The following is a 12,500-nucleotide window of genomic DNA, read 5'->3' on the forward strand; positions in this document are numbered from 1 at the left end:
GCGCGCGCTTTTTCAAATATTTTTAAACGTTTTTTCGCGTTTTTTCCCGTTTCTTCGCGTTTTTTCCCGTTTTTTTCCCGTTTTCCACGTTTTTTCCCGTTTCACGAGAGAGACGAAAACGAGGAAAATAATCGCGACAAATGCTCGCTCGCTGCGCTCGCTCGGACGAATATAGCCCAACCCAAAACCGATCCCGAGCGTTCGAACGAAGATTTCGATGAAATCGAAGAACGAACGCGAAAGGGATTGGTTTTGGGTTGGGCTATTTTTTTTTCGAGCGAGCGGAGCGAGCGAGCAACGCGTAAGAGCGTATCGTTGCGTCGCAGGGACTTTGAAATATTCGCCACTGTTCGAACGTTCGAGTCGAAATAACTCGAGAAAAAGCGTTATGACGCATCGAAATTATCAGTGAAATCGTTACGTATCGACGAAATCTAGTCGAAAGTAGCGATTTCACTTTATTTTTTTAAAAAATTTCGTCCTCCGGACCAACGTGACCGGGACGTTGGAACTTAGAATTTTTTCGCACCGTTACGAAAGTACCGAAAGTTCAACTCGAAATAACTCGGGAAAAAGCGTTATAAGGTATAGAAATTTTGCGTGAAATCGTTACGTATCGACGAAATCTAGTCGAACGTAACGATTTCACTTTATTTTTTTAAAAAATTTCGTCCTCCGGACCAACGTGACCGGGACGTTGGAACTTAGAATTTTTTCGCCCCGTTACGAAAGTACCGAAAGTTCAACTCGAAATAACTCGCCAAAAAGCGTTATAACGTATCGAACTTTTGTATGAAATCGTTACGTTTCGACGAAATCTAGTCGAAAGTAGCGATTTCACTTTATTTTTTTAAAAAATTTCGTCCACCGGACCAACGTGACCGGGACGTTGGAACTTAGAATTTTTTCGCACCGCTACGAAAAGGCCGAAAGTTCAACTCGAAATAACTCGCCAAAAAGCGTTATAACGTATCGAAATTTTGCGTGAAATCGTTACGTTTCGACGAAATCTAGTCGAAAGTAGCGATTTCACTTTATTTTTTTAAAAAATTTCGTCCTCCGGACCAACCTGACCGGGACGTTGGAACTTAGAATTTTTTCGCCCCGTTACGAAAGTACCGAAAGTTCAACTCGAAATAACTCGCTAAAAAGCGTTATAACGTATCGAAATTTTGCGTGAAATCGTTACGTATCGACGAAATCTAGTCGAAAGTAGCGATTTCACTTTATTTTTTTAAAAAATTTCACCCTCCGGACCAACGTGACCGGGACGTTGGAACTTAGAATTTTTTCGCCCCGTTACGAAAGTACCGAAAGTTCAACTCGAAATAACTCGGGAAAAAGTGTTATAAGGTATAGAAATTTTGTGTGAAATCGTTATGTTTCAACGAAATCTAGTCGAAAGTAGCGATTTCACTTTATTTTTTTGAAAAATTTCATCCTCCGGACCAACGTGACTGGGACGTTGGAACTTAGAATTTTTTCGCACCGCTACGAAAAGGCCGAAAGATCCCCTCCAAATAACTCGTTAAAAAGTGTTAGAAGGTATGAATATTTTACAAGAAATCGTTATAACTCGATAAAATACGTCGGGATTAAGCGTTTATATCGTCGGCAGACGGATATAAAAACGTTTGGACCGACACGACCGGTCGTTGGAACATAGAAAAATTCCGAGCCGGTACGTTGGGACTTAGAAAAATTCCGAGGGCGAAAAAGTTTTTTCGAGTTTATTCGTTAAAAAGCGTTACAAGGTATGAATTTTTTTGCATAAATCGACGTAACTCGACGAAATACGTCGGGATTAATGGTTTATTTCCGTCCGAGAACGATTTTTAAAAACGGACCTATGCGGCCGGTCGTTCGTACTTAGAAAATTTTCGGACCGAACACTCTTTTTCGATTAATTCGTTAAAAAGCGTTATAACGTACGAATATTTTTCAAGAAATCGTTATAACTCGATAAAATACGTCGGGATTAAGCGTTTATATCGTCGGCAGACGGATATAAAAACGTTTGGACCGACACGACCGGTCGTTGGAACATAGAAAAATTCCGAGCCGGTACGTTGGGACTTAGAAAAATTCCGAGGGCGAAAAAGTTTTTTCGAGTTTATTCGTTAAAAAGCGTTACAAGGTATGAATTTTTTTGCATAAATCGACGTAACTCGACGAAATACGTCGGGATTAATGGTTTATTTCCGTCCGAGAACGATTTTTAAAAACGGACCTATGCGGCCGGTCGTTCGTACTTAGAAAATTTTCGGACCGAACACTCTTTTTCGATTAATTCGTTAAAAAGCGTTATAACGTACGAATATTTTTCAAGAAATCGTTATAACTCGATAAAATACGTCGGGATTAAGCGTTTGTATCGTCGGCAGACGGATATAAAAACGTTTGGACCGACACGACCGGTCGTTGGAACATAGAAAAATTCCGAGCCGGTACGTTGGGACTTAGAAAAATTCCGAGGGCGAAAAAGTTTTTTCGAGTTTATTCGTTAAAAAGCGTTACAAGGTATGAATTTTTTTGCATAAATCGACGTAACTCGACGAAATACGTCGGGATTAATGGTTTATTTCCGTCCGAGAACGATTTTTAAAAACGGACCTATGCGGCCGGTCGTTCGTACTTAGAAAATTTTCGGACCGAACACTCTTTTTCGATTAATTCGTTAAAAAGCGTTATAACGTACGAATATTTTTCAAGAAATCGTTATAACTCGATAAAATACGTCGGGATTAAGCGTTTATATCGTCGGCAGACGGATATAAAAACGTTTGGACCGACACGACCGGTCGTTGGAACATAGAAAAATTCCGAGCCGGTACGTTGGGACTTAGAAAAATTCCGAGGGCGAAAAAGTTTTTTCGAGTTTATTCGTTAAAAAGCGTTACAAGGTATGAATTTTTTTGCATAAATCGACGTAACTCGACGAAATACGTCGGGATTAATGGTTTATTTCCGTCCGAGAACGATTTTTAAAAACGGACCTATGCGGCCGGTCGTTCGTACTTAGAAAATTTTCGGACCGAACACTCTTTTTCGATTAATTCGTTAAAAAGCGTTATAACGTACGAATATTTTTCAAGAAATCGTTATAACTCGATAAAATACGTCGGGATTAAGCGTTTATATCGTCGGCAGACGGATATAAAAACGTTTGGACCGACACGACCGGTCGTTGGAACATAGAAAAATTCCGAGCCGGTACGTTGGGACTTAGAAAAATTCCGAGGGCGAAAAAGTTTTTTCGAGTTTATTCGTTAAAAAGCGTTACAAGGTATGAATTTTTTTGCATAAATCGACGTAACTCGACGAAATACGTCGGGATTAATGGTTTATTTCCGTCCGAGAACGATTTTTAAAAACGGACCTATGCGGCCGGTCGTTCGTACTTAGAAAATTTTCGGACCGAACACTCTTTTTCGATTAATTCGTTAAAAAGCGTTATAACGTACGAATATTTTTCAAGAAATCGTTATAACTCGATAAAATACGTCGGGATTAAGCGTTTATATCGTCGGCAGACGGATATAAAAACGTTTGGACCGACACGACCGGTCGTTGGAACATAGAAAAATTCCGAGCCGGTACGTTGGGACTTAGAAAAATTCCGAGGGCGAAAAAGTTTTTTCGAGTTTATTCGTTAAAAAGCGTTACAAGGTATGAATTTTTTTGCATAAATCGACGTAACTCGACGAAATACGTCGGGATTAATGGTTTATTTCCGTCCGAGAACGATTTTTAAAAACGGACCTATGCGGCCGGTCGTTCGTACTTAGAAAATTTTCGGACCGAACACTCTTTTTCGATTAATTCGTTAAAAAGCGTTATAACGTACGAATATTTTTCAAGAAATCGTTATAACTCGATAAAATACGTCGGGATTAAGCGTTTGTATCGTCGGCAGACGGATATAAAAACGTTTGGACCGACACGACCGGTCGTTGGAACATAGAAAAATTCCGAGCCGGTACGTTGGGACTTAGAAAAATTCCGAGGGCGAAAAAGTTTTTTCGAGTTTATTCGTTAAAAAGCGTTACAAGGTATGAATTTTTTTGCATAAATCGACGTAACTCGACGAAATACGTCGGGATTAATGGTTTATTTCCGTCCGAGAACGATTTTTAAAAACGGACCTATGCGGCCGGTCGTTCGTACTTAGAAAATTTTCGGACCGAACACTCTTTTTCGATTAATTCGTTAAAAAGCGTTATAACGTACGAATATTTTTCAAGAAATCGTTATAACTCGATAAAATACGTCGGGATTAAGCGTTTATATCGTCGGCAGACGGATATAAAAACGTTTGGACCGACACGACCGGTCGTTGGAACATAGAAAAATTCCGAGCCGGTACGTTGGGACTTAGAAAAATTCCGAGGGCGAAAAAGTTTTTTCGAGTTTATTCGTTAAAAAGCGTTACAAGGTATAAATTTTTTTACGGGAATCGTTCTATCTCTATTAAATACGTCGGGATTAAACATTTTTATCGATTTTTTCAAAAAATTAGCGTTCGTCGAACTGACACGACTGGGATATTTTTCTAATTTTTTCGTTAATTAACGTTACAAGGTATATATTTTTTTGCATATTTCTACTTATTTTAACGTATTGTAATTGATTATAAACTTATTTTTTGTCCGTATTCGATAAAAGAGTATGTTTACTGATGCAATTTTTCGGTGAAAAAAAAATTAATTTTTTGGTAAAAATGCATTTCTATTATGTTAATAAAACGTCTGGTAATGTATTTCGATGGTTGGATATTGGCTTTGTATAGTAGTGATCGAGCGTTCGCGAGACTAAGTTCCAGCGTCCCTTCCGAACGGTACGTTGCTACGGAGGTTTTGCACCGTAAGCGCGCGGCCGCTAGCCCGGCCGGCGCCGGCCTTCCGGCTGGCGCTTTCGTATCTATAAGAGAGACGTCGAGCCGGACGGTTCGGTCGGAACAGCGTTGAGCGCGTGGCTATTCTACGGCCTCGGTTGAGAATTCAGTCACCGCTCCTCGAGTCTTAGTGTATTTTACGCTATTTCTCGACTGTTCCTCCGTTCTCGTTCTGGTTTTTTCTCTACACTGCTGCGCCGCGGGTCGCTGTCCTGGACGTAATGACCAAATATCGTGGCAAGGTTCCCCTGAGTCGGGAAGCTGGTGACCTGTGTGTACGTATTCTAACAAAAATTGTTAGATGCGTGTGTGCTTGTACTAACTGAGCATCGATTCATTCAAAAGAGTATAACCGTCTGCTTTCTATAAAAACTTCTGCTTTCGCAGAAGTATCCGATGAGGCGGTAGGAGCGTACTATCTTTGCGTAGTATGTCTTCTGCCGAAAATGTTCTACCGATTGAAAGAATATTCTTACGGTATGTCCAGCGCGACGCACTGGGATACGCGCTTGTTCGTTCAGCGTGAGGTGCGTATACGTGCTTTACCGCTAAGATATTCTAATAAGTCTTTTTACACGAAGACAGCATTATGGAAATGTTCCTTTAGAAGTACGATTCTAAACATTTTATATAAGACTATGAGAAAGAGAGAGAGAGAAGAGAGGAGGTGGAGTTGAGAATTACAAAGTGGCTGCGAGCGGCGTTCGAAGATTATTACTGAACTATGGGTGTATCTCGAACGTCGCTAGGAGATATATTTTATAGATATATCTATCTTAAGAACGAAAAGTCTCGTCGTACGGTGCTTACGTCCCACCTACGACACGAAGAGAACTTAAACGAAATTTATAAGAATTGTTATACGAATAAGATCCCTGGTTGATCCTGCCAGTAGTCATATGCTTGTCTCAAAGATTAAGCCATGCATGTCTCAGTACATGCCGCATTAAGGTGAAACCGCGAATGGCTCATTAAATCAGTTATGGTTTCTTAGATCATACCTACATTTACTTGGATAACTGTGGTAATTCTAGAGCTAATACATGCAAACAGATTCCGACCAGAGATGGTAGGAATGCTTTTATTAGATCAAAACCAATCGGTGGCGGATGGCTCGTCTGTCCGTCCATCGTTTGTTTTGGTGACTCTGAATAACTTTGTGCTGATCGCATGGTCATCTAGCACCGGCGACGCATCTTTCAAATGTCTGCCTTATCAACTGTCGATGGTAGGTTCTGCGCCTACCATGGTTGTAACGGGTAACGGGGAATCAGGGTTCGATTCCGGAGAGGGAGCCTGAGAAACAGCTACCACATCCAAGGAAGGCAGCAGGCGCGCAAATTACCCACTCCCGGCACGGGGAGGTAGTGACGAAAAATAACGATACGGGACTCATCCGAGGCCCCGTAATCGGAATGAGTACACTTTAAATCCTTTAACGAGGACCAATTGGAGGGCAAGTCTGGTGCCAGCAGCCGCGGTAATTCCAGCTCCAATAGCGTATATTAAAGTTGTTGCGGTTAAAAAGCTCGTAGTTGAATCTGTGTGTCACAGTGTCGGTTCACCGCTCGCGGTGTTTAACTGGCATTATGTGGTACGTCCTATCGGTGGGCTTAGCTCCTCGCGGGCGGTCCAACTAATATCCCATCGCGGTGCTCTTCACTGAGTGTCGAGGTGGGCCGATACGTTTACTTTGAACAAATTAGAGTGCTTAAAGCAGGCTACCTTCGCCTGAATACTGTGTGCATGGAATAATGGAATAGGACCTCGGTTCTATTTTGTTGGTTTTCGGAGCCCCGAGGTAATGATTAATAGGGACAGATGGGGGCATTCGTATTGCGACGTTAGAGGTGAAATTCTTGGATCGTCGCAAGACGGACAGAAGCGAAAGCATTTGCCAAAAATGTTTTCATTAATCAAGAACGAAAGTTAGAGGTTCGAAGGCGATCAGATACCGCCCTAGTTCTAACCATAAACGATGCCAGCCAGCGATCCGCCGAAGTTCCTCCGATGACTCGGCGGGCAGCTTCCGGGAAACCAAAGCTTTTGGGTTCCGGGGGAAGTATGGTTGCAAAGCTGAAACTTAAAGGAATTGACGGAAGGGCACCACCAGGAGTGGAGCCTGCGGCTTAATTTGACTCAACACGGGAAACCTCACCAGGCCCGGACACCGGAAGGATTGACAGATTGATAGCTCTTTCTTGATTCGGTGGGTGGTGGTGCATGGCCGTTCTTAGTTGGTGGAGCGATTTGTCTGGTTAATTCCGATAACGAACGAGACTCTAGCCTGCTAAATAGACGTAACTTATGGTATCTCGAAGGCCCCCGGCTTCGGTCGGTGGGTTTTTACTACCAACGTACAAACAAATCTTCTTAGAGGAACAGGCGGCTTCTAGCCGCACGAGATTGAGCAATAACAGGTCTGTGATGCCCTTAGATGTTCTGGGCCGCACGCGCGCTACACTGAAGGAATCAGCGTGTTTTCCCTGGCCGAAAGGCCCGGGTAACCCGCTGAACCTCCTTCGTGCTAGGGATTGGGGCTTGCAATTATTCCCCATGAACGAGGAATTCCCAGTAAGCGCGAGTCATAAGCTCGCGTTGATTACGTCCCTGCCCTTTGTACACACCGCCCGTCGCTACTACCGATTGAATGATTTAGTGAGGTCTTCGGACTGGTGCGCGGCCAATGTGATAAGCATTGCCGATGTTACCGGGAAGATGACCAAACTTGATCATTTAGAGGAAGTAAAAGTCGTAACAAGGTTTCCGTAGGTGAACCTGCGGAAGGATCATTAACGATACGATACCAAAAGAATTTGACTTGAACACATATAAAAACTATGAAATATATATCACAATGGTCGGTAAGGAGCCGTACTCCTCCTGTATCGACGAAAGTATATACGACGTATTAACAAGCTATATACTTTAACAAACGAAAACGCCAGGGAGCTTGGCAACCTCCGTTGGCACGAATAGAAATATTCTTAAGGAGGAGACGACCCTCCAGCTACGGAATTATACGAAGAGAAGGTGGCACTCTCTCTCGATCATCGGGATGAAGAGATATATATATACAAGTATAAAAACGAAATGCGAATGAAACTTATTCGAGGCGCCTGCGTGAGGTCGTAAACAGAAAGACCCGCCGTCTCCGAATAAAACATATAACATATAATATATATATATATGAAATTCTAATAAAAGGGAACTCTAGCTTCGAAAGAGCCAACAAAAGTTAAGGCTCGATATCAAACGAAAAAATTACGATGGAAACCAGGTGTAAAGAGAAATGCAGTCGTGGCGCCTGCGAGAGGCCGTACACAGAAAGACCCGCCGTCACGATCTCGTATTTCGTATTTGCATCGTGGAAACCGTACAAACGAAATATAAAAGTCCATGCAAACTAATAAGAAAATCTCTAAAGTGCCTCGTGTCGGAGTGATCATGCTCGCCTATTCTCTTCTATGTTTCGTGGTCTGTGTTGCGTTTGTTCTCCTCCTAGCAACGGGACATATCGAAGACTCCTCTTTGGGATCGAACGAAGCGTCTAGAACGAGTCGACGAGAGCGAAAGAACTTGTAGCGAGTCGCGCAGAGCGAAAGGATACCGATATACATCTTCGAAGGTTCTCTTCGAAGATCCATGGATACCTTCTGCGTCGACTTCTCTCGTCTCTTTCATCGAAACTCTCGTCGTTCTCGAAACGTGCTTCCTACCCAAAGGGCGTGTGCTCTTCGTATGTCGTTTCGTTCGAAATAACGAAACCACGTGTAACATACTCGTGGATCGGGTAACCTAGAACGAAGACGCATCGCGTGGATGTTGGCCCGCTATGCGACGATGACCGATGATGATGATGATGATGATGATGATGATATGATGATGATGTCGATGTCGACGACGACGACGATGAAGACGATGTGTAGCAACGATTCGTAACTAGTCTAGCCGAAGTTCGTTCAGAGGGGAACGCCGCCGGCTTCGAAGCCTCGATGTCGTGAGTCGGACACCCGTGCCGTCGCTAGAGTTTTTCAAACTCTGCTTCTGGATATTGGGACGAAAGACCGCTCGAGGACGACGACAGCCGTGCGTGCGTATCCCATCGAATTTTTTTTACACCACCTGAACGAGACTAAAGTTTCGTCTAGTTGATCGTCTACCGTCGCATAATGTATATTATATACCGTTCAGAGGGGACCGGCTGTCTATCCTCGTTGTCGTGAGTCGGACACCCGTGCCGTCGCTAGAGTTTTTCAAACTCTGCTTCTGGATATCGGGACGAAAGACCGCGCGAGGACGACGGATGCGAGTCCCATCGAATTTTTGACTTACACACTACCTGAACGAGACTTAAAGTTTCATATTATATACCGTTCAGAGGGGACCGGCTGTCTATCCTCGTTGTCGTGAGTCGGACACCCGTGCCGTCGCTAGAGTTTTTCAAACTCTGCTTCTGGATATCGGGACGAAAGACCGCGCGAGGACGACGGATGCGAGTCCCATCGAATTTTTGACTTACACACTACCTGAACGAGACTTAAAGTTTCATATAATATACCGTTCAGAGGGGACCGGCTGTCTTTCCTCGTTGTCGTGAGTCGGACACCCGTGCCGTCGCTAGAGTTTTTCAAACTCTGCTTCTGGATATCGGGACGAAAGACCGCGCGAGGACGACGGATGCGAGTCCCATCGAATTTTTTATTTACACACTACCTGAACGAGACTTAAAGTTTCATCCAGTTTGTCGTCTATCATCGCATATATAATATACCGTTCAGAGGGGACCGGCTGTCTATCCTCGTTGTCGTGAGTCGGACACCCGTGCCGTCGCTAGAGTTTTTCAAACTCTGCTTCTGGATATCGGGACGAAAGACCGCGCGAGGACGACGGATGCGAGTCCCATCGAATTTTTGACTTACACACTACCTGAACGAGACTTAAAGTTTCATATAATATACCGTTCAGAGGGGACCGGCTGTCTTTCCTCGTTGTCGTGAGTCGGACACCCGTGCCGTCGCTAGAGTTTTTCAAACTCTGCTTCTGGATATCGGGACGAAAGACCGCGCGAGGACGACGGATGCGAGTCCCATCGAATTTTTGATTTACACACTACCTGAACGAGACTTAAAGTTTCATCCAGTTTGTCGTCTATCATCTCATATATAATATACCGTTCAGAGGGGACCGGCTGTCTATCCTCGTTGTCGTGAGTCGGACACCCGTGCCGTCGCTAGAGTTTTTCAAACTCTGCTTCTGGATGTTGGGACGAAAGACCGCGCGAGGACGATGGATGCGTGTCCCATCGAATTTTTGATTTACAAGACACACACTACCTGAACGAGACTAAAGTTTCATCGAGTTTATCATCGCATAACCCGTTCGGAGGGGACCGGCTGTCTATCCTCGTTGTCGTGAGTCGGACACCCGTGCCGTCGCTAGAGTTTTTCAAACTCTGCTTCTGGATATCGGGACGAAAGACCGCGCGAGGACGATGGCTGCGAGTCCCATCGAATTTTTGTTTTTTTTTTTTTTTTTAAAGAAAAAACACCACCCGAACGGAGATGTGTTCTATCTTTCGTCGATTTTTCATGCTTTCAGTCGGTCGCGTGGTCGCCATCCGTTCGGAGGGGATCGCCGGCTTCGAAACCTCGATGTCGTGAGTCGGACACCCGTGCCGTCGCTAGAGTTTTTCAAACTCTGCTTCTGGATATTGGGACGAAAGACCGCTCGAGGCGGACGGCCGCGCGAATCCCATCGAATCTTTACTATCACCCGAACGATGGAGAGATGCACGCGCGCTGTTTCTTGAATAATTGGACGAGAGAGTAGAATCAAACACATATATAACATGGGCTAGCCACCGTGCTTACTCGTTCGCGAGATCGTGTGCTGTACAGAGGATTCAGAATCGGGTGTATATATCCCCGTCGTTTCCTGACGAACGGAGCTTCGATCTCGATGGTTGTTATATATCATAATGTACTTTACGCCCGGCCGGCGAACGCGCGTATCTTCGCGCGTTCGTCGTTTTCTTTTTTTTTCGAACGTTTTTGTGTCGTCAATCCTATGGCGACTTCTGCGCGTTCGATTCCCGTTGGTCGAACGTGACGGAACTCGGCTTCGCTAGAACCGAGAAGAGTACATTTGAGTATTGAACTGTTGTAAATTTATAAAAGATTACCCTGAACGGTGGATCACTTGGCTCGTGGGTCGATGAAGAACGCAGCTAATTGCGCGTCAACGTGTGAACTGCAGGACACATGAACATCGACATTTCGAACGCACATTGCGGTCCACGGATACAATTCCTGGACCACGCCTGGCTGAGGGTTGCTCACGTAAACCTAAGACTGCTTGCGTTGCGTATCGTTACTCTCCGTATCTGTCTCTCTCTGTCCCTTCTTGCCTTAACAACCCGCCGTCGTTCTTCTTTATATAAGAGAACGTTTCAGAGTCGGACGAAGGTACAAGAACGAGGATACGAATAAGAGCGGACGGAGAGAACATACGCGACGTACGAGCGATTGTTGGACGCTCGTCGGCGTTCGTCGCGGTCGTGCAGAGACCGTGCAAGTCGTACGCATGCTCGATATATAATCTATCGTGTTCACGGGAGACTACGAAACTCTACCTCTGTCTCTCTCTGTCCCTTCTTGCCTTGACAACCCGCCGTCGTTCTTCTTAAAAATTATAAGAGAACGTTTCAGAGTCGGACGAAGGTATACGAAGGGATACGAATAAGAGCGGAGAGAACCGGTCACGGACCTGCGTGAGTGCTCGCGGCGTCGTGAGTCGTCCTTACGAGGGCGACCGCCCGCTTATGCACCGCTTCGTGTATCGGTTATCGAACGTATATACTCGTAGTGTTCTCCTCGTGACCGATTTTTTTTTCATATCAGGCGATATATGCTACGTTTGCCGGTGTTCGACGCACGAAGGTCCGCGCCCCCGACGTCGTCTTAAAAGAATATTATATTTGGCGAGACTGAGAGAGAAAGCAAATATGGGAACTCGGTCGAGAGAGGAGAGAAGAGAGAACCAAAAAAAAAACCTAAACTCGATGGCGTGCGAAACTTTGCCATAATCTACCGTCTTTTCTTAAGACTCTCGTACAGCCCCAGGGATCGAATGCCCACTCCGTCTCTTCGCGAAAGCGACTGACAACAACGAGGACCGTCGCATCGATGGGTCGTCGTTGCGTTTTACACGCTCTGTGCTTTTTTACAAGCCCCGAAAGTATCAGCCGTAGATCCGGGAACGCACACGCGAGATTTCTTCGAGCGCTCTGACGACTTAGGGAGGTATGATCCCCAGCGTCGCGCGGAGATCGGAGAGTACACGTACTCGTATCGGGACGAATTTTCCCCGTCGTCGTGTATCTCTCTGCCCGCGCGCCTGGCTCCCGAAAAGCCACGTTCGTCGGAAATCTTACATATTATATATGTAACGCGTGTGCGAACTAGCGTGTGTCTAAGATCGGCTATACACGGGTGCTGCTGTAACTACAAGCTCGAGGTGTTTTCCGCAGCGTTTCTGTACCCGAGGAAGATGCGCATGTGAGTCCGTTACGAAGTTGTTCGTACGGTCGTCGTCGTCGGAGAGA

At 44.9% G+C, this 12,500-nt stretch overlaps 1 long non-coding RNA gene and 2 other non-coding genes across 8 annotated transcripts in view; 2 read left to right on the forward strand and 1 right to left on the reverse strand.

The window, feature by feature from the left end:
* LOC126877048 (uncharacterized) overlaps positions 1 to 12,500 on the reverse strand; it is a 150,231-nt gene that overhangs the window by 60,511 nt on the left and 77,220 nt on the right. Inside the window, exon 1 of one of the 6 annotated variants that reach the window (XR_007694711.1) lies at positions 9,830 to 10,042. The exons of 4 other annotated variants lie outside the window; for them this stretch is intronic. This is a non-coding gene — a long non-coding RNA (uncharacterized LOC126877048). One more of the 6 variants, XR_007694706.1, reaches the window with a different exon arrangement.
* Positions 5,767 to 7,689, forward strand: LOC126877062 (small subunit ribosomal RNA). The gene has a single exon (XR_007694724.1). It is a non-coding gene; the product is annotated as a small subunit ribosomal RNA (ribosomal RNA).
* On the forward strand, positions 11,076 to 11,230 carry LOC126877050 (5.8S ribosomal RNA). The gene has a single exon (XR_007694713.1). It is a non-coding gene; the product is annotated as a 5.8S ribosomal RNA (ribosomal RNA).

The sequence above is a fragment of the Bombus huntii genome, unplaced genomic scaffold, assembly GCF_024542735.1.
Source record: "Bombus huntii isolate Logan2020A unplaced genomic scaffold, iyBomHunt1.1 ctg00000114.1, whole genome shotgun sequence".
Lineage (NCBI taxonomy): Eukaryota > Metazoa > Arthropoda > Insecta > Hymenoptera > Apidae > Bombus > Bombus huntii.